Genomic DNA, 23,426 nt, shown 5'->3' on the forward strand with positions numbered 1-23,426 from the left:
CAATAAGTCGGTAGTTTGCTGGGAGCATAGGGTTTCCTTTCTTAAAAATGGGGCATAAAATCGAGTTGAGCCAAGAGTCTGGTAGCTGGCGGGTCATAAACACGTTGTTAAATAATGAGGCAAGAAGTTCGGCCCACTCTGCCAACGCACATTTAAAAACCCCTGCTGGAAGGCCATTAGGCCCGGGGTCCCCGTCGTTTTTCATTGCCTTCAGAAATTTGGAGACTTCGGCTGCAGAGGTCAGCTCATGGGGTTCAGTCAGCGTTGGATCGGCATTATCTCTTAAATCGGTCGCCACGAAGTCCGACGTGTCTCTGCCGTATAGTTGAATTACATGCTGGGCCCAGACTTCTTCACAGACTGCGTTCCCTCTGTTGTTATTCGACGAGCGGAGCTTGTTCATATAATTCCAGAACTGGGATAGGTTCTTGCCCTGTAACAGTGCGAATATTTTTATCCACTCTTTTTGTTCTTTTAATCTCTTCGCAGCCCATACTGATTTTCTGAAGGACTTGCGCAGTAATGCCATATTGTAGGCCGAGCGCGCCGTGCCATTCAATTTGTGCAGACGCTCAGCCCTCCTGAGGGCTTTTCTTTTGGTGGTTAGCTCTGGGTCATAGATCCGCTTCGGGATATATCAGGGAGACGTATACCAAAGAAAGCTGACCCCAAGGACCATGCTGCCTCTATAAGTGAAGGTAGAAATACGAAAAAAAATAGAAACAACCGTCGACATCATAACACATAAGCAAGTATTCATCCAAAACCCTAGCACGAGGGTAGTAGATGTCATTCAGGATAATCACGGTGAAAATTATACTAGACTCAGCTCAGAAGCTACCTCACCATTAAAACTAAAGGGAGGAATGACTACAAAAATGAAAAATGAGGATACGGAGGGTCATTCCCACAACCATCAAAACCTATTGATCACTGAAGAACAAAAGGTAGAGCCTATGCAAGATAGCGCTCCAAGAATAATTGAAAATCTAGGAATAAAAACAGAAATATTACCTAATAATAGCATTAATAATAGTAAAACACAATAGAACGGACAAGAAAAAGATCATAGCGAATATATTGACATGGATAACTTCACTAAAACAACTGCAGTACAAGAAATCCTGAGTATTTTACTCAAAAGTACTACTAACATTGTTCATGAGCATCTGAATGAACAAAGACACAAACTATAGGTAACCAGGACTTGGGGTCTATCTGGGATATTTTCTACCAAACTTCACCATTAACGTTGGAAGCACTAACATATCAGTCAAATACAATGGACATACAAATAGACCTACTCAGAGTGATGACAAATGCATTAGCCGGTATAGACCATAAACCTGCACAGCTGAATGGCTTGATAGTTAGAGCTAAACCGAAAATACCAAAACAAACATCGACTGTACTTGTGCACCTATAATAGACAAATTGGCCATAATACCGGAGGTCCTTAATACCATACTAGAAGATGTCAAAATGAATCTTCGGAGATAGAAAAAGTAAAGAGGACTGTTATAAAATAAAAAAAGACAACAACAATATTACTATGATTACCGATGTAAAACATCTTAGTCCTATAAAAGATCTGGATCAATTAACCCCTATAAAATTGTGGATTCTGCAACAAGAAGGCCAAGAATTAATAACACTGACAAAACTGCGGACCCAGGGTCAGGATGGTGAAAAGATGATAGATATAAAACCTCCGGCCCCTCAAATGGATGATCAAGAAGTCAAAGAATCACTTTCCCCATTATTTACCATGACAAAAAGACATAGGAGAAAACTACGTAAAGCAAGAAAAAAGGCTAAACAGAAAATTACAGTACCAACACAGCCTGAAGATAAAGTACCATCAGAAGTAGACAGTGTAGGAAAAGATTTATGGAAGGAAACATCTGGTAAACAAGAACATTTCTTGTACGGAAAGTGGTCTCCCATAACAAAGAACAAGAATAATAAGTATTTTGCTATATTCACTAAAAAAGAAAACAAACTATTGACCAAACGAGTTCTCAGAGAGATATACCCATCTCAAGAGACCAACTGAGTTCTCTGAGAGATATATATTTATTACAACCGACAAATTAAAAGAAACCGAGAATGAATTGGAGATAGGGGAGGAAAGAATGAGTGAAAAGAAACTCAAGCCACTGGGAAACGGGTGCATCACAGAACAGGCACCAGAGGATATAAAAAGTATACCACCTGAAGATTTGGTGTAGTTAAAGAACGTACCAATTCCTCTCAAATCCAAAGATATGGTACAAAAAAAGAGGAGAAAGAAACATATATCAGCCCGGTAGTACATAGGCCTCAGGTTTGGGATGATAGCATACGCCATAGTACAAATTTTAAAATAATTCAAAATCAGAACCAACAATATGGGCCAAATGTAGAAAGGCAAAAGAAATTAAACCAATTAATTGTGAAACAAAACAATATAATAGAGCAATATAATAGAGCAAGTTGAAATTACCCGGCGTTTACCAAATTTGTATCATGTGGTTGTTGAAAGATATGGTGGGGCGAAACAAGTTACATAGAAAGTCCTACAAAATTTAGATGAAGAAATGAATAAAGATCTGCCAACCAATGAAAAGGTACAGTTAATTTTTAAACCATAATTCGACTCTAGAGGTAATCAAGACACACTAAAAAGAGGAAATATCCTTCGCCTCTTCAAATCAATCCGTCACTAGCGAAAGGGACGAGTAAGTATATTGAATCTATAGGATTCATACCAAATACTGAGGGTACCCAGACATCAACCTTGATAACTGTAAATTCTGTGTCTGTAGCAGAACAAATCAACAAGAAATATTCAACAGCTGGGGTATAATAATCAGTAAGACAGTTCCAAAGGTATATCCAACCCCTTCCATTAATGAAGAGGATATGACACAGAAGGGAAAGAACAACAAGTTGGTTCCCTCCATACTTAAAAATGCCCTTGGAAGATCAGAGCAAGATATCGAGACAATACTGGCCCAAAGTAAAATAGAAAGGTCAACAGGAATAAACGAAAAATGGATATCATCGGCTTTAGACGGTAATAAGGACTGGTGACAGAATACAGCTATTACCACAACAAAGGAAGAAAAAAAGGATAGTGAGAATTTCATGATGTGTTCATGGAATATAAATGGGGTAGGAAGTAAGGTCAACAATGCCTACTTAAACTCTATGTCTAATTCGTACCAGATTATTTTGCTACAAGAAACATGGGAAACCAATCCAATTATGCTGCAGGGATATAAAGGCTTCTATGAGCCTGCAACTATACAACATAAATATGGCTGTCCGAGTGGGGGGTTAGCAACGTTCATATCCATCGACTTAGTAGTTGAACATGAAAAAACTGGATACAATTAGTCCTAATATCCTAACAGTAAGCTAATACATAAAACAAACAATCAAAATAAATGAAAGACCCTATTTTTGATTCATGTACACAAAGTACATGGGCAAATATGTGTGCCACCCTTAGTAGTTTTTTGTTGAAACAAATGTTGGATGACCCACATGTAGATTTTATACTCACAGGGGATTTTAATCTAAATATTTAGTACCATTTATCAGAGATGACATCACGCAGTCACAAGACCATTAATGGGCTATTCCTCACCAGATACTAGATATAGAAACAAAACCCCTTCGAAGAAAAATAGGAATAAAGGACATAGAAGCAATGGGACTACGAATAATAAATGGGAGATTCACTTTAGATTCACCACCAGCATTTACTTTTCAGTCCTATAATGCAAAGATAAGGATTGACAATACGATTGTATCACTTAATATCTTTAACAACATTACCTCGTATCAATTGAGGAAGGTTCTTGACAGTGATCATAGTCAACAAATAATCACTACAAATTTCACGAGTAAAAAGCATCAAACGTACCTGTCCATGCAAGGTCATACGGGAACGATCAACTACAGGAAACTCATCTGGACGGTATATTTATAAAGAAGAGACTAATGCACTGGTGCAAAAACTCATTAGAGATTGTTTTGAAGCTAAGATCTTGACTTCCCCAATTGAACAATGGGTAAACTTTACTCGGAAACTTGTCAAACCCGCAGGACTCTGTATCTGAAGTTAAGGAGAAACAAGTCCCACAAGGAGAGAAAAGGAAATCAGATATTAATTTACCTTATACAATAAAAAAATTAGAAGAAATCGCAACAATTTAAGAAGACAGATTACCAATTTCCTGCATAATGTGGAATTACCAATTATATTAAAAACCAAAAATCAGAATTTGAGGAAACTGATCTGGAATGAAAGAAGTCAAGCTAAGGAAAACTTGTGGTCAAAACTTTTCTACGCAAGTAACCAAACAAATTTAAGGGAATTTTGGAAAACGATAAATGGCTTACTGAGACCTAATAAGTTAGTGCTCTCATCTACACTGACGGAAAAAGAATGGGTTAGCTTTCTTGCAAATCATCTAAATTCTGATTGGAAAATAAAAACAAAAATAAGGGAAGGTACTCAGAGCAGGATGAATACATCAAAGTACAACAATGATGGTCAAATTGACATATCTAAATCACAAGTCTCTAAACTAATTACTAAACAGAAAGATGGGGCACCAGGAACTAACGGTATTCCGTTCGCCCTCTACAAAGAAAAAACGGATTTATGGTCATAACACCTCACGGAAGTGTTTAAAGAAATAGTATGGATGGGAAATACACTAGAATCCCGGAGAGGGTTGTTGATAACCCGTATTTATAAAAAAGGAAACTAGGCCCACCCTGAAAATGATCGACTTATAACTTTACAAGACACGGATGCTAAGCTGTTTGCAGGGATTTTACTTACAAAACTCGCTGAATGGGTAATAAGATATTACCTCTGAATCAGACTGCATTTATTAAGGGACTCGGAAGTACAACAAATATATTAGCCTTATCACTTTTAATAGACAAAACAATTTTAATGAAACAACCTTTGTACTTGTGCTTTGTAGATTTTAGATCGGCTTTTGATTGTGTGCACAGATGCCTTTTATAGAGAAAACCGCAGCAAAAAATATATTCTGGAGCAATTGCTAAAAATAATCCAACTTCTGTACACCAATACATGGGTTAGAGTGTGGATGGGGGATGGCCAGACACTAACATAGGAAATAATAACAACAGCAGGTCTTAAGCAGAGGTGTGTATTGGCCCCTCTACTTTTTAATTTGTTTCTAGCGGATTTAACGGAGGCCCTGGAGGAAATAAATGCACACCCACCTAAATTAGCTGGCAAACAATGTTCTAATCTGCTACATGCAGACAATGTCATTCTCCTAAACCAAACAAAAGTGGGATTACACTCCTAATAGATCGAATAGCCTCATATTCAAAAGAAAACGGAATGGTGATAAACGCAACCAAGACTAAAGTTATGGTTATCCCTAAAAACGTAAGTTTAAAACATAAATCCAAATGGTTCCTGGAGAACATCCAATTAGAACAAGTTGAAACATACAAGTACTTGGGAGTATTATTCGATGACAATGGAAACTTTCACCTGCAAAAATTAGATATACAAAGGAAAGCAAATGCTTTGACAGCAGCATTTAGGATTCTGCAGAAATCACTAGGAAATCTTACTTATCGCCCCCTTTTAAAGGTTATATAAGCTAAACTCCTCCCTACTTTAACATACGGTAGTGAAGCATTAAGTGGGAAAGATACTGTGATTATAAACAATGCAGTGTCAAAAACTTTTAAATCTCTTTTTCATCTACCAAATAATTCATCACCAGCACAAATAAGGCTGGAGTTTGGTCTAAATAACCAGTTGTACGCAAGAAAGGGCCAATTTATCAAAGTATGGAACAGGATAAAAAATGACCATGAAAATCAAATGTCTCAGCTACTATGGCATGAAATATATAACAACAGAAAATTACAAGCCTGGAAATATTTAAATATAGCTCTGGAAGAATTTGATGTGATGTCAAGCTGGAGTACCACAATAACAAAGGAATCGTTCAAAAAGGCAATCAATAAATTAACAAATCACCTATCAATTGTACGAGATAAAGACATATTTGCAAAAAGAAAACATGCATGGCCAATAATGAGTGGGTTTACAAAAAATCAGATTCAATCGTATTGAGAAATACCATGGTCATTAAAAAACAAACAAATCTTTATAAAGGCAAGATTTGGTGTATACCTGGACTATGCCATCTCCCTCCATGGATAAAGTCGGAAGGGGACACATTATGCAGATTATGTAAAACCGGAGAGGAGAACATTATTAATTTATTATGTGTTTGCCCTCAACTGCAAACTGAGAGAAAAACTATACTTAAGATACTTTATAATGTGCGAGGAATAAAGTCATGTAGGCAAGCTTTGATAAGGTGTCTGCATTCTAATGATATAATTATGAATTCTGCTTTTGTAAAGTTTTCACAAAGAGTAAGAGCCAAATTGGAAGATCACAATTAAGAAAATATTTGCACAGTATGAAACTTTGTTTATATATATATATATATATATATATATATTGGGCGCTGAGGAAGGCAACCTATGCCGAAATGCATCCGCCGCCACTGAATTTTCATTAGAGGTGTTTCCTGCTTCGAATTCCCCTTGTGGCCTCCGATCTCTTCTTGGAAGGATTTTTGTTTTTTATATATATATATATATATATATATATATATATATATATATATATATATATATATATATATATATATATATATACATATATATATATTTATATACATATATATATATGTATATATATATATATATATATATATATATATATATATATATATATATATATATATATATATATTCCACTAAGTGCCCAGAAGCTTGAGGCCGCACTTCGCTAGGTCAACAAACCTTTATTAAACAAGCAGGCAACTTCCCATCCCGTCTTCAGTCCCTGGCCTGACGCGTTTCAGAGAATCAATCTCTTTCTTCAGAGGCCACTTGAAAAGACCAGCAAATCTCGTACACTGTCTCTCCCCTGCATGCTGCTTTACATAATTGTTTTAATTGGCCTCCGGTGTGCCTCGGTATTGTTAGTCATTGAAAATGCATGCTGGGATACACAGTCAATTCGTACTTTTAAGCCCTCCAGTGGGTTCTGATTTTTCAATATATATATATATATATATATATATATATATATATATATATATATATATATATATATATATACCATGAAATTGTTTTATTTTTATTGCAACTGGCTTAGAATTTGATGCTGCATTTTTTTGTCGTATTTTAGTTGTTTTATATTGTAATATATATTATATGTATAATGTCCCATTGTAAGATTTTAAGTAATAAAACAATAAAGAATTACAAGGTTTTCTCTGCAGGGTTGGTCTTGTTGGGAGGCAGGAAAATATATATTGTTAGATGAGTGACTCCTCCCTCTACTAGGCCCTCCAAAATTATTGTATCCAAAGAGTTTCTTAATAGATTGTTGGGTGCTATCCAGTGAGAAGAAGGTTGTTACACATTTACATAGTTCCATATTAGGAGGATCTCCAAACAATCTTAAGTAGGAGAGATCAATGTCTTTCTGTAGAAAGATCACAATTGGTGTTTCTGAGGATACAAATTGCCTGTGCCTCTAGACTGACAGGGTCTCCGGGGAATGATGTATCATGTCCTGCCATGATCTCAAAGATCTTGCAATCATTATCTTGGGATCCTTAACAAATTAAGTGATGAATATTGGCATCTTTCTGTCAATCTCTGGTGTCTCTGGCACCCTAACCTCTGCAGAAGGTCTGGGACACTCCAAATGAGGTGACCCTGACCCCCTTGTCAGCCGGGGTCCAGCGAGCATAGCAGGGACAGTAAATATCTTTCAAGTTCTGCTTGCTGGATGGGGTTTTGTCCCACCGGGGGCTCTTGTCATCCCGTCTGAGCCATTAAGTACCAGCCTCCAGGCACCAGGTTCTGCTTAAATCTGATTTGTCTTCTGAATCTTCGTCATTGTCCTGATCTGTTGTAATTGTACGTTATCCTGGCAACAGGACTTGGGAGATGTCAATCAATTGAACTAAGGCACACTAGCGCCCCTTCTTTTTAAAGTTTGTGAAAAAAGACACCTAGACTGCAGTCAAAACTGAAATCACCCTGAGATAAACAGGGCTGAGAGCTGCAACACAATAAGGCAATTCCCAAATTAGAACATGCACAATTTGTAATTAGGAAATTAGTAGCCAAATCGAGCCTGTGCATTTGAAATACCTACCGGAAGCCTACATTTTCTCTTGGATACAAGTGCATAGAGAGGAGTCATCAGGCAGACTGAGTCACGAGATGACATAGAAGGTTCCCCTTTCTGGGGCCAAGATTGCTGCACCACACATTAAGTGCAAGTTGAGCTCTGTGCATTGATGAAAGGTCATGACATGCAGGAGTCTATGTGTGGATTGTGCAAACTCAGTAATAGGCCAACGCCCCTCCTTTGCAGCAACCTGACACCAAAGCAGGTGGTGGTTTATGTTGGAGAGGGGAACAGAAGAATCAGCAACAAGATCATCACTGAAATAAAATAAAAGTAAACATCAAAAGTCACATTATGATCCACAAAAACAACATCAAGGAAATAACACTTAACTGGCTGCTGAACAGTCGAGAAAGAGAAAGTGATATTTCCTTGATGTCCATTATATGTGCAATTAGAGACTGCTATTGAACATTTTTTCCTCTGAGACTCATGGGATACAAAGATGCGATATATCCTATTACGTTTGTTTCTGAGTCTGAAGTAAATATGAAGGTTAAGCTAATGCACAACCATCTAAAATGTGTGAAATGTTAAAGATCTGAGTGTTCTCATACTGGATGCTCTTGTGAATTGCATAGATGTGAAGCTTTCTCAATACGTATGTGTTTTACATCAATGATATATTTGTGACGCTTCGAGTGCCATCTTTTCATGTTGACCAAAGGAGTTTCATCCACGTGATTAAATAAAGTACAGTCATGTGGACTTGAGAAGGTAACTCTTATGGTAAATTAATGGTCTAGAGACAGTGTTAAATTAACTTCAACAGTCATGAACGGACGGTCATCAACAGTACGGAATGGCCTCCTTTTGCATGATCATCCCAATTGTTTTTGAATTGATACTATTCCTTTTTGGACTCTGTATACCGAGACCCTAGTCACAAGGCTCCAAGTGCATGTGTGCTGACCCCCTAAAAACTCAATGTATTGGCCTGAGACAAGTTTTTAAAGGCTAATTCAGTGGGTGGCATGGGGAGTGCTGCTGCTCACCAGTATAATTTAATTTACAGTCACTGGATACATGAAGTACCATGAATGGTTTAAATTCCTGATTGACACATCCAGCTAACCAAAAATTCCCTCTTATACCGTATCCCATGTGCCCAGGGCTCTAAGTTAAAAGCACTAGTGGACTGCAGCACTTATTGGTCACCAATACAGTGACCATGTAAAACATGACTCTAGGCCTGCCACAGCAGCTTAGGAGGCCAGTCTTAAAACTGACATTTCAACCTGCAGAAATCACCCTTTCAGCCTTCATTTTGAATAAGAGAAGGTCTTACCAGCACTAAGACAGTGTGCATAACAACATATGTATTTCATGTTTTTACAAGCCCTCAGATTAGAGAAAGGCCCCACATTGATCTCTTTTTACTGTAGCAATGACGGCTGTGCCACAGAAAATACTGGGTTACCTTATTACACTTAATTAAGCTAACTGAATATTAACACTAGTCCGAAAAATACTTCAAAAACTCATTTTCATAGTTAAATAAAATCCAATTAAAATCTAAAGTTGGCTTTTGTCTATTTCAGAAATAGTAACTTTAGAAAGTCACTATTTTCTGCCTAGCATTTTCAGAGCTAATCCTCAACAGGCCGGACAGCCCCCGCACGGAGGTGTGAACGGCTCCAAGGAAAGGGAACAAAACAGTCGTCTGTGGAAGGATGTGTGTCATTATCCTGACAGGATGAGCCGGAGGACACCAATTGTACAAGCATCAAAGGGGGCATCTCTTCTCACAGGTACTGGTTTGCAGGGGAAGTTTCTAATTTTCCAAGACACATCTCAGGGGTGTGCCTAGAGCTCTGCCCCCGGGAAGAAAGGTTCTGCCCTGTTGGACTTTGGCATAACAGAGCATTCTGGGATTGTTTAAGGCCCAACCTGTAGGAAGTGATGTCAAAGTGGATAAGGTCGCCCCTGGGAAAGCTTTCCCTACTGACTAGGGAGTTTTCCCCCACCCACAATCTGATTGTAAGCCATAAATGTGGAATCCCTCGATACCTTCTTCAGATTGCATCTGAACCTGTAGAACAAGCATTTTTAGTGCAATAGTTCTCGCATTTGCGATCATATAGGCTATTGGTAATGTAAGTGACAAGGCCTTTTATTTATGTGTTTTAAAAGCAACACATATATAAAAGGCATTGTTATTTTTAATGCTAATAGCTGAAACTCTCGCAAATGTGATAGCACTTTTGTGGTGTCCACTTTCCTTTCTACAGTGAGCAGCGTCTACAGAAAGGGGCGCGGCCAACATTAAAGTATAGAACGCTTTCAGACAAAGTGAAAAAAAAATATTTAGAAAGGTTGTGTAGCACGGCGGCTAATGTGAAAGGGGCCCATGCTGTAAAATAGTAATTAAATAAGTGCGGCCTCTAAAGTGAAAGCGGACCGCGCCGTAAATTAAATAATTAGATAAGTGCAGCCGCTATAGTTAAAGCGGACCAAACTGTAATTTAACTAAATACAGTACTAAAACGTGCAGCGTGCTGCAATGTTGTGGGTGGAATAGGGGAAGATCATTGAACAAAATAGTGCTCACCGACTTATAAATTGGACCGCGTAACAACACAAGTAAAACGTCCAGTCGTTATGGGAGATTAAAAAATGGAGACAAGGCGGTACCAAGAAGAGACAATTAAATCTATTCACAAATGAAAAACTAAAATTTCGCAGGGACAGTAACAGGAGCCAATTGAAAATATGGTTGGGAAATGGGCGAAGCTTTTATGCAATATCTCAATACAGCATGCCTTGCAGAGCAGCTTATGCACTGCCCAGGCTCGCCCTATAAAGGGTTGTACTTGCTGTTGAACCTCTGGAGTAAAACCCCAAAGGCGTGAACTGCTCCCACTTATTCCCAGGACAGGAAAGTGGACCCTAAGGGTCCCTTGGCTGATCTCCAGTTAATCTGCAGGCCACAAAAACTGAAATAAACCTTGTTTTCTAAGCACACAGCTGTCCAGTTCCAACTGGATTTGCCCTGGACCCTGATGGTGGCTTCTGGGAGAGTGAGTTATAACCCTCAAGTGATGTCCACAAGGTCATGGATCTTTGGCTGTTGTTAGAGTTTACTCCTTTGACCCTAAAATCTGCAAAACAGGACACTAAGAAACTTTTCCAGAATTTTTTCTCGAGAGAGTCAACAGAGACCGAAGTCGAAGCTCTAGCTGCAAATGTCAAATCACAGGTCAGACTCAACTTGCAGGTTTCACCTGCTGAAAGGATTTTGACTTCCAGAAAGATTTCTGAAATTTAGGTTTGGATGTGTAGACAACTGTAGGAAATTATTTAATATTTAGAAGGGTGGAGGCCACACTCAAATATTAAACACAATCCTTGTCAGGGTGAACCACGAAGGTCACTTCATAAACCTGTGCTTAAAGCTCTGGTACGTTGGCACAAAAGCAGTGAGGTTTAAATTTGAAGCAATGTGTAAACTGTTTATGCAGCACTCGAACAGAATTAATGTGTAATCACATCACAAGAAAAATCCCAGGCTAATTTAGAATAATATAGTAAAACTTAATTAATAAAATGACACCAAAATGACAAAAATCCAATCAATAGAACTTGAGATATTAGCTTTTAAATTTTTGCATGCAAATAGCACCAAAAAGCACAAAGCGCAACTCGTAGTCATGTGGTCACACTGGCCTGAGGGAAAATCACAAGTTCAGGGTGACTGTAATCAAATATGTATCACATACAGAGACCTGGCTTCTCCCGCAGAAGAGTTACCTTCTCAATCCCACATGAGAAGCTGCTGTTGGTGTTGGCAGGGGCACAAGGAGGCCATTGCCGGTGCGAGCAGCAGGTCAGCTGTCCTAGATGGTTGCTGCTGTGGCAGAAAGAGCTGGTCGCCACTGGAGCTTCTCATTGGCAATCGTTGTGGACTGAAACTATCTGCGTGAAGTGCAGCTCTCGATGGAGCCATGCATTGGCAGCTGTTGTGGATAGTTTCTGTTGGCGCGAAGACCAGGTCCTGCATAAGCTTCACATTGACGTTCATTTCCAATAGTCACTGTTCTCAGCACAAAGAGGTCACTTTGAAGTTGCAAGGTGCCCAAAACCTTTATATCATCACATCTACTTGAGGAGAAGTACACTCTGTTGCCAGCCAAGGGTCCGGGACCTGAGAGGCAACTCTTGGGGTTCAGGGCTTGCTCCAGGAGAGGCCAGCATCAGGGGTCAGGCAGGTATAGTTTGTGCTGAACAATTGGGCAGTTGTAGGGAGGCTTCTGAAAGCTTGTTGTATCCCTGTAGTTCAAACATGAGGTCAGTCAACTGACCCTTGGAGTCACTTCTAAGGAGCCTGGTTTCAAGGCAAGTAGGTCCAGCTCCTTCTTCAAACAGCAGGACAGTCCTTCTTCTGAATCTTCCACAGGTCCAGGAGTGTTCTACTAAGAGGTTCTGTAGTTGATGCTATTCTGCCCAGTGCTAGCCTGTGAGCAGGAGATACCCCCTTTGTCTCCTCTTCCTCCTTTCCTGGGTGTTTGTCCAAACTGTCTAGGGTAATAAAGGGAAGGCAGCCCTAGGTGTGAGTTGCCTTTGTCAGTGGCATGCCAGGCAGCCCTTAGAAGTCAGGGAGGGGTGGGCAAGCCCTAAGGCTACTCTTTGAAACTCAGGAAGGGCTACATGGATTCTCCCAGAACATTCTGCTCATGAAAGCAACACTCTGCCCCATACCCAATGCCCTTTTGGCCCCATGTCTGCAAAGAACTCACAAAAGACCATAGAAGAGCCATTAACAGTCGTGTGACTATGGCAACTGGCAGAAAGGTACCTTTGGTTTAGGCAGAAAATGGCAACTTTCAACAAGGTGGCATTTTCCCAATAGAAACTTAAAATCAGAATTTTACAAGTAAAGGAATTTTAAGTTGCAATTAATTTGAGCAGAAACATAATTTCTCTATCAGGCCCCAAACTGAAGTTATCACATATTAAGTGTAATGAGGTAACCCAGTGTTAATCTACGGGACAGAGAGCCTTACAGCAGTAAAAAAATACTTTAGAAGTTTTTCACTGCCAGGATATGGAAAACTGAAATACACAACTCCTACCTTTTAAATACCATGCACCAAACCCTAGGAGGGATGAGGGCCTACATTAGGAGTAGTTTCTAAGAATTAAAAAGGAATGGCCTGGCAAGAGGTTTAATTTACCAGATCGAAATTGCAATTTAAAACGGCACTACAGGTTTCAGTGGCAGGCCTGAGACATATTTCTAAAGGCTACTATAGTGGGTGACACGGGGAGAAGTAGCATTTAATTTACAGGCCCTAAATACATGTAGTTCCATATGCTTGGGACCTACAATTAAATAAAATGTACCAATCACTTTGTTTAACTAATGTTACCATGTTTAAAACGAAAGCACAAGCACTTCACCACTGATTAGCAGGGAACAATTGCACAGAGTCCTAAAAGCCAAACAAAATAGGCCCAAAAAAGGAAAGCAAAAATCTGGGGTGACCCTGCAGAAAGGGCCAGGTTTAACAAGAACGAGAACTCCAGATTGCTTGTTCCTTAGTTGAGGTTTCTTTATTTAAGTTATTTAGAACAATGCCTCAGCTACCTGCAGCATCCATTGTAAGTAGCATGTGCCAAAGATCAGACACTCCACATTCTATCACAAAGCTCTGGCCAAGGGACAAGAGGTATAGAGGAACATGGCAGCCGTGCGCCAGGCGGCTAAGGGCTCCCTGAGAAGGGAAGTTAGTATTTGCTCAGGGGGTCCCCTCCTGCCACCACACTATTGCAAAATAAACTTTTGCACTCACCCTTATCTCCTTTGCGGCTTTGATGGGCCACGGTAGCCGCATTTCGGTGCAGGCAGGGGAGACTAAAGTCTGCCTTAATTGCGGTTTGTCCACGGCACTCTGCTGCCTCGTGATTTGATGGGGTGGGAGCTTTTTGTCCTACATTCTTTCCAGGCTTTTAGCTTTTCTCCCTGGTTTTGGGCATTTCTTTATCGCCCCCCACGACTGTGATACATGGTACAATCTCCTGCTGGCAGCTTACTGCAAGGGGTCTTCAGTGAGGCAGAACAGCTCTTTTCCAGGTCCCCAGGGGAAGAGTCAGTACCACTCCAAGGCTGGCCCCGAAGATCACCAGCACCACCACCAGCATAAACACCAGCAATGTCCTCCTGTTTTTATGTATAAGAGTACTAATTGACCAGGTCGAAAATCAGTGGATGCTCACTGTGCACATTCTGCCCATTTTGCCAATACTGAAGAGATAAGCCCTAGACCAGATAATTTGTTAGTGTCTCCCAATGTTACTCTTAAATCACAGCGAGATATTTTTGGGGTGCTTTGGGGGACCAAAACCAAGGCCCCCCAAAGCACCCCAAGCAGCCGAATAAGTCTTCCTGAGCAAAAAGGAGGACAATCTTCACAGCACAAATAAAAGTAACTCTGTCCCTTAACTCCTTTTTCAGGGTAATGGCTGCAACAGTATCAAATTAGGACACCCAAGGGGAATGTTCAAATAACCCAGATTCACTCAGTGTAGCAATTAGAGTCAGCACTAGCTTATGGGTGAATAGTGATACCCAACTATTTGCACAGACCCCACCTCAAAATAGGTTTGAGGTGCTAGCCCCTCCAGAGGCTTCAGAGCAGGGGGGCAAGATGCCCATCAGGCTTCAGATCGATATTGCCACACCCCCCGGAGCTGCATGGTGAGATCGGTAGAGCAGCTGGTGCTGAGGCAATAAAAGTTCAGGAGGAAACATGTGAGGATAATTAAATAGCGGCTATATTACTGAGTCTCAGCATTGTGATTAAAAACAGATCTGAGGTTTCTGAGGACAAATAATCTGGGATTCAATCCTCTTGTCTAGCTCTGAATAAGAAACTCGATGAAGTGGCCACAAGAACTAAAGTGTTGGAGAAGAATGTTTTACTGGTCAAACAAGATGTACGAAAGAATGCTAGTGAAATTTCTCTGTTGATCAAACAAAATAAAAGCCTGAGGGAGGATGGAGAACCATTCTAGGGGGAATAACCTCTAGATCCTGAATGTTCCAGAGATGGAAGAAGGGTCTGACATCAAGTCATTTGTTATCGTTCTGCTCCGGGATATAGTACTCAAAGACAGACCCAACATCAGTTTAGAGCTTAGGATTCAGAGGGTGCAAAGGGAGCTCTTTAAAAGGACTTAGAACCATCAACAATTCAGGAAGATCCTGGTAAATTTTCTTACCTACAAGGTAAAGGAGGATATTTTGGGCACCACTTTGAAAAGTGGGTCATGCACAGCTAGAGGTTATTCTTTCATTAATTGGTTGAATATTTGAAAGGCCACTGACCAGCAGCAGTGTGACTGTGGCAGAAGACTGGAAGAGCTTCTTAAATTGGGAGTTGAAGCCCAGTTAAAGTTTCCGGCTACCATGCGTATAATGTGGAATAATGAAATGTACAACTAACGTAACCTCCAGGATGTAGATGGTCTGATTGATATCAATTAAGAAGCACTCAGATGCATGAACCCCTGAGGCTCCTATTAGGGAGGCGGGCTAGGCCGGGGTCTGTGGGAGGGGGTCACTTGGGGAATCAGCGCACTGGGTTTTTGTCAGTTGTATCCCCTCTCTGGAGAAAGTGCCATATAGTAGAAGGAGAGTTCTTCATGGGTGGGTCTGGGTAAGGGCACTGGGTGATTAGCAGTGGGAGAAAAACAGAAAAATAAGTCTGCAAGTTCACCAGACAGCTGTTTTAATTGTTATATATTTCATATTCACTGCACATTTTTCAAAAAAGTGTCCCAGTCTCCTTAAAACAAAAACGAAAAAACAACAAAAATGGGGAATGTGGAGAGAGATTTGTTTCCTAGCTTGGAATGTAAATGGCCCCAGATGTAGAGGGAGGCTGAGATTGATATTTTGGTACCTTGAAGAGAGAAGTGTCCATGTAATGATTTTGCAGGAGACTCATCTCACAGCAATAGAGATTAGAGCGATTTTTTCCAAATGCAGGTGTATGAAGAGCTTTTCTGTCACTGATCAGAAAGAGCTTTGTAAGGGAGTAGCTATCCTTCTGAGGAATGGAGTGGAGATGATATGTTGTCATCTCAAATGGATAGTACAGGTAGATGAGTCTTGGCAGGTGTGCGATGTTCCAACTATGAAGTTACTTGTGGAGGCTTTTACGGCCCGAATGCTGATGATCCCCTCCCATCTCTCCACTTTGGAGTGGAATTTGATGGGGGCTGTATCACTGACTGTCTTGGGGGGTGGGACTTTACTACTCTCCTGGATTCTATTATCGAAAGAGCCACTAGGAGATATTGTAACTCTACATCTAAAACCAGACAGCCATTGAGAAGTATGCTTCAAGACCTGGGATTGGAAAATATGTGGTGTCACCAGATGGGCCAGACAAAGAGATTCACATTGTATGGTAAGAAATAAAGCCATTTTACTAGGCTTGATAATTTTTTTTGTTGACAATGCAATATTAGATAAGCTTAAAAGAATAAACCATTTGCCAGGACATATCTTTGAACATTCAGCGGTCGCTATGGTATTCAAGTGCTCCTCTCATTGGCAGATCGCTAGGTGGGCATTGAACCATGCTCTCTCCTCTCTGACGAAGATACCATCTTGGCCCTGGAAAAAGCTAGAACTGATTCTTTTCTGGTAATATAAGGGTCTGCTCCCTCCCACAATAGTGTGGGACACATTTAACAATTATATTCGAAAGGTCTTACGAAACCTGGCGTATGGTAAAAGTAGAGCAGAGAAAACGGAGTGCAATGTCCTAGAACAGGAAATAGGGGTACTGGAGGCCACCATTTAAGTGCAAAACTCATCTCAAGGTAAGGACTAAATACAGAAGAAATTACAAGAAGCTCAGTTAAATTTCAAGCTTAAGCTAGAAAAAAAGTGAAGCGATAGGTGGCAGGCCAAAAGCATGAATCTTTTTGAGTACGGGGAGAGAAAAGGAGCATACTTAGCTTGGAAAGCAAGATCAAAGAGGTCAAGGAACAATATTAAGGAGTTAATAATTAACTAACAGGAGATACCTTTACTAATGCTGGGGAGATTCAGGGACATTTGATCTCATTTTTGTTGCACTATATAAGGAGGAGATAACATGTGAAATAAACAAGGACCCCCTGATTTGGATCAATTTCCTGGGTCAGGGCAAGAATTTATGTGAGTAAAATACCCAGGCAAATCCTCAATAGAGACACTAGCACATGAACAGTAGCATTAGCCCAAACATAGTTTTAGAAAAAATATAATCAAAAAACGTTTTTGCACAAATTTGTGTATTTTAATTTCTGTTCTAAAACATGATTAAATGATAAAAAAGTATTAAGTACATTTGTATTTATACATGATAAAATATTCCAGCATTATAGCATATGCATGGATCTAAACATACATCAGGTACATATATATTACAATAAAAAGATGGTTTCCTGTCTACGCGTTTCGACACAACTGTGTCTTCCTCAGGACTGTACCATCATATTTCTGTAAAAAATATACATAAAAGACATGTTTACAAATCTATATTAACAGTGCAGAAAACGTTTATATTGTAGATTTTAGCATTTCATAAACAGGGCTAGTGTATCTAAAACTCATAAATCTGATGATACCGCATTGGCATGTTTACACGAGAAGCATCATTTATATACATATATACAGATCTATATACATATCTAAGGGTACATATTTACATAACTGCTGCAGAAAAATATTTATGCAGACACGTCTATGGTAGAGAATAGAAAACCATCTGTATGTTTTCAAGGAAAAGGTAAAAGTAGTAAAGAACATGTAAGAGCCTGCTTATTTGGGTGCTCACAGGACTATAAAGATCCTACAGTATCCCTATTGGTCTTACATGGTAACTGCTTATGGGGTAATCCTGTAATGTTAGCAGCATCCTACACGGGACCCTATCTAGCCATGTACATTGGCTATACATTTTATTTGTATCATGTTTTTCGGCTTACCTATAAATACCAACACGTGGTGCCGGGATTTAAGCCAGTGTGGAAGCAGATACACACAGTAAAAGGTCCCAGGGTAAAATGAGAAATGGTAGGTTCTGCAGAGAAAAGGGGGGTAGGAATAAGAGTGCATATCAACAACCCGAATGCACAGTTAGTATTTCTAAGTTCGTCCTGTACTGTCCTTCATCTCTTTTATATTGTGAGTGTCTACAGATCTGACTAACAACTCGCCTGATGTGACGAACTACAGCTACACTAACGGTTTGTAAATCTAATTTAAATTAATTTAATACAGCACATCTTAAATGTGACCTTATTTAATAACGCTAGTGAAAAGTAATAGGAACAAGCTATATTGTTTTCATGCTCGATTGGCCGATTGTTAACATATTCGGTTCAAAGTTTGAAAAAAGAACTTTTGTTATAAGTGATCTCGTCATTTTAGGGAATGCACTCTAAGACTGCCTTGCCGATAATATCAAGGATGGTTGTTCATTTTTTACCTCTAATGTTAATGTCCTGAGAACATCAGCTTTTAAACGTATTAGCAGCAAGATTTACCGCCTGCATGAAAAAAGAGAGAGGGGCAGAAACAAGAATATCGTCACGATGAGGACGGATATGCCACACTTATGAATCACCTCTTCGATTGCAACAACAAAGTTTACCTGTTTTGATGATAATATATGTGAGCCGGCTGCATGAGGTTCCCGGCGTCTTTAATTCTATGAGGGAAGCAGGGACACGGCTATTATTATTTTCGCTGCAGGGTACAAGTTCATACTTATCGGTTACCGCATTACCAGTTATTTTCCAAGAAACGTTTTAGCGGGGGCCGGCAAAGGCAAGACTCATTTTATTTTAACTGGTGGGTGGAAATAACTACTCGCTAGCTGCCGCATAGATAGTTGCTTCAAAACACGCTATAACAGAGGGCGGCTTACCGGGATCTGCACCCTTTCACTCGGTCAAAAAGTGTTGCCCGGCTTTTGAGGTTAAATGACGTAGCCTGGCTGCACGCGGTTCACAGCGTCTCTTGTACTACAAAAGGGAACACGCACAGATATGATAGTCTGTTAGCTGATATTAAACGAATCCTAGCTGATAGCTATTAGCGCATTTGCCTACAGGCTTACCGTGAAATAAGGAGCTGGACGCGGACCGGTGGCAAATGGATCCCGGCGATTTCTCGTACTTCAGCAAGAATCTAAGCTTCGCGCATGCATTGGCTATATATAGCGGTCGCGTTTATTGGTTAGATTAGGGTCATGTGCTGCTTAAAGGGAAAGGCTAACAGTTTTACACTTTATTTTGACGATCTAACTCAACAGTGTTGTGGAACTTTTACCAGGAAACTTATTCATGAAACCTATATTTGCATGCATCGAGGATTTAAGTGTTTGGTAGTTTCCATATGAAAACCAGTTGCAGATTAACAACTATATCCCATTAAATTTTTATATTATTGCATTGATCCATGGCAAATCATTATTTAACCCATGGGAGAACGTATTCAAAGAAAAAATCCAGTATACCTGGATTTTTCCTTTGAATACGTTCTCAGTATACCTGGATTTTTTCTTTGAATACGTTCTCCCATGGGTTAAATAATGATTTGCCATGGATCAATGCAATAATATAAAAATTTAATGGGATATAGTTGTTAATCTGCAACTGGTTTTCATATGGAAACTACCAAACACTTAAATCCTCGATGCATGCAAATATAGGTTTCATGAATAAGTTTCCTGGTAAAAGTCCCACAACACTGTTGAGTTAGATCGTCAAAATAAAGTGTAAAACTGTTAGCCTTTCCCTTTAAGCAGCACATGACCCTAATCTAACCAATAAACGCGACCGCTATATATAGCCAATGCATGCGCGAAGCTTAGATTCTTGCTGAAGTACGAGAAATCGCCGGGATCCATTTGCCACCGGTCCGCGTCCAGCTCCTTATTTCACGGTAAGCCTGTAGGCAAATGCGCTAATAGCTATCAGCTAGGATTCGTTTAATATCAGCTAACAGACTATCATATCTGTGCGTGTTCCCTTTTGTAGTACAAGAGACGCTGTGAACCGCGTGCAGCCAGGCTACGTCATTTAACCTCAAAAGCCGGGCAACACTTTTTGACCGAGTGAAAGGGTGCAGATCCCGGTAAGCCGCCCTCTGTTATAGCGTGTTTTGAAGCAACTATCTATGCGGCAGCTAGCGAGTAGTTATTTCCACCCACCAGTTAAAATAAAATGAGTCTTGCCTTTGCCGGCCCCCGCTAAAACGTTTCTTGGAAAATAACTGGTAATGCGGTAACCGATAAGTATGAACTTGTACCCTGCAGCGAAAATAATAATAGCCGTGTCCCTGCTTCCCTCATAGAATTAAAGACGCCGGGAACCTCATGCAGCCGGCTCACATATATTATCATCAAAACAGGTAAACTTTGTTGTTGCAATCGAAGAGGTGATTCATAAGTGTGGCATATCCGTCCTCATCGTGACGATATTCTTGTTTCTGCCCCTCTCTCTTTTTTCATGCAGGCGGTAAATCTTGCTGCTAATACGTTTAAAAGCTGATGTTCTCAGGACATTAACATTAGAGGTAAAAAATGAACAACCATCCTTGATATTATCGGCAAGGCAGTCTTAGAGTGCATTCCCTAAAATGACGAGATCACTTATAACAAAAGTTCTTTTTTCAAACTTTGAACCGAATATGTTAACAATCGGCCAATCGAGCATGAAAACAATATAGCTTGTTCCTATTACTTTTCACTAGCGTTATTAAATAAGGTCACATTTAAGATGTGCTGTATTAAATTAATTTAAATTAGATTTACAAACCGTTAGTGTAGCTGTAGTTCGTCACATCAGGCGAGTTGTTAGTCAGATCTGTAGACACTCACAATATAAAAGAGATGAAGGACAGTACAGGACGAACTTAGAAATACTAACTGTGCGTTCGGGTTGTTGATATGCACTCTTATTCCTACCCCCCTTTTCTCTGCAGAACCTACCATTTCTCATTTTACCCTGGGACCTTTTACTGTGTGTATCTGCTTCCACACTGGCTTAAATCCCGGCACCACGTGTTGGTATTTATAGGTAAGCCGAAAAACATGATACAAATAAAATGTATAGCCAATGTACATGGCTAGATAGGGTCCCGTGTAGGATGCTGCTAAAATTACAGGATTACCCCATAAGCAGTTACCATGTAAGACCAATAGGGATACTGTAGGATCTTTATAGTCCTGTGAGCACCCAAATAAGCAGGCTCTTACATGTTCTTTACTACTTTTACCTTTTCCTTGAAAACATACAGATGGTTTTCTATTCTCTACCATAGATGTGTCTGCATAAATATTTTTCTGCAGCAGTTATGTAAATATGTACCCTTAGATATGTATATAGATCTGTATATATGTATATAAATGATGCTTCTCGTGTAAACATGCCAATGCGGTATCATCAGATTTATGAGTTTTAGATACACTAGCCCTGTTTATGAAATGCTAAAATCTACAATATAAACGTTTTCTGCACTGTTAATATAGATTTGTAAACATGTCTTTTATGTATATTTTTTACAGAAATATGATGGTACAGTCCTGAGGAAGACACAGTTGTGTCGAAACGCGTAGACAGGAAACCATCTTTTTATTGTAATATATATGTACCTGATGTATGTTTAGATCCATGCATACGCTATAATGCTGGAATATTTTATCATGTATAAATACAAATGTACTTAATACTTTTTTATCATTTAATCATGTTTTAGAACAGAAATTAAAATACACAAATTTGTGCAAAAACGTTTTTTGATTATATTTTTTTTAAAACTATGTTTGGGCTAATGCTACTGTTCATGTGCTAGTGTCTCTATTGAGGATTTGCCTGGGTATTTTACTCACATAAATTCTTGCCCTGACCCAGGAAATTGATCCAAATCAGGGGGTCCTTGTTTATTTCACATGTTATCTCCTCCTTATATAGTGCAACAAAAATGAGATCAAATGTCCCTGAATCTCCCCAGCATTAGTAAAGGTATCTCCTGTTAGTTAATTATTAACTCCTTAATATTGTTCCTTGACCTCTTTGATCTTGCTTTCCAAGCTAAGTATGCTCCTTTTCTCTCCCCGTACTCAAAAAGATTCATGCTTTTGGCCTGCCACCTATCGCTTCACTTTTTTTCTAGCTTAAGCTTGAAATTTAACTGAGCTTCTTGTAATTTCTTCTGTATTTAGTCCTTACCTTGAGATGAGTTTTGCACTTAAATGGTGGCCACCAGTACCCCTATTTTCTGTTCTAGGACATTGCACTCCGTTTTCTCTGCTCTACTTTTACCATACGCCAGGTTTCGTAAGACCTTTCGAATATAATTGTTAAATGTGTCCCACACTATTGTGGGAGGGAGCAGACCCTTATATTACCAGAAAAGAATCAGTTCTAGCTTTTTCCAGGGCCAAGATGGTATCTTCGTCAGAGAGGAGAGAGCATGGTTCAATGCCCACCTAGCGATCTGCCAACGAGAGGAGCACTTGAATACCATAGCGACCGCTGAATGTTCAAAGATATGTCCTGGCAAATGGTTTATTCTTTTAAGCTTATCTAATATTGCATTGTCAACAAAAAAAATTATCAAGCCTAGTAAAATGGCTTTATTTCTTACCATACAATGTGAATCTCTTTGTCTGGCCCATCTGGTGACACCACATATTTTCCAATCCCAGGTCTTGAAGCATACTTCTCAATGGCTGTCTGGTTTTAGATGTAGAGTTACAATATCTCCTAGTGGCTCTTTCGATAATAGAATCCAGGAGAGTAGTAAAGTCCCACCCCCCAAGACAGTCAGTGATACAGCCCCCATCAAATTCCACTCCAAAGTGGAGAGATGGGAGGGGATCATCAGCATTCGGGCCGTAAAAGCCTCCACAAGTAACTTCATAGTTGGAACATCGCACACCTGCCAAGACTCATCTACCTGTACTATCCATTTGAGATGACAACATATCATCTCCACTCCATTCCTCAGAAGGATAGCTACTCCCTTACAAAGCTCTTTCTGATCAGTGACAGAAAAGCTCTTCATACACCTGCATTTGGAAAAAATCGCTCTAATCTCTATTGCTGTGAGATGAGTCTCCTCTGCAAAATCATTACA

General features: G+C 39.7%; 3 long non-coding RNA genes across 3 annotated transcripts in view; 1 reads left to right on the forward strand and 2 right to left on the reverse strand.

Moving 5' to 3' along the window:
* LOC144761584 (uncharacterized) overlaps window positions 1-8,414 on the reverse strand; it is a 31,116-nt gene extending 22,702 nt beyond the window's left edge. The window contains exon 1 of the long non-coding RNA XR_013595795.1: window positions 8,246-8,414. This is a non-coding gene — a long non-coding RNA (uncharacterized LOC144761584). The remainder of the gene's footprint in view (window positions 1-8,245) is intronic.
* A 9,126-nt stretch (window positions 8,415-17,540) lies between these two features.
* Window positions 17,541-19,473, reverse strand: LOC144761585 (uncharacterized). The gene is made up of 6 exons (XR_013595796.1): window positions 19,402-19,473; window positions 19,210-19,306; window positions 18,934-18,990; window positions 18,769-18,829; window positions 18,266-18,360; window positions 17,541-17,777 (listed from the first exon to the last, which is right to left on the reverse strand). It is a non-coding gene; the product is annotated as an uncharacterized LOC144761585 (long non-coding RNA).
* Window positions 19,474-20,169: 696 nt separating this feature from the next.
* On the forward strand, window positions 20,170-21,988 carry LOC144761586 (uncharacterized). The gene is made up of 6 exons (XR_013595797.1): window positions 20,170-20,228; window positions 20,324-20,420; window positions 20,640-20,696; window positions 20,801-20,861; window positions 21,270-21,364; window positions 21,853-21,988. It is a non-coding gene; the product is annotated as an uncharacterized LOC144761586 (long non-coding RNA).
* The last annotated feature ends 1,438 nt before the right edge of the window (window positions 21,989-23,426 follow it).

This window comes from Lissotriton helveticus, chromosome 6, assembly GCF_964261635.1.
Source record: "Lissotriton helveticus chromosome 6, aLisHel1.1, whole genome shotgun sequence".
Classification (NCBI taxonomy): domain Eukaryota; kingdom Metazoa; phylum Chordata; class Amphibia; order Caudata; family Salamandridae; genus Lissotriton; species Lissotriton helveticus.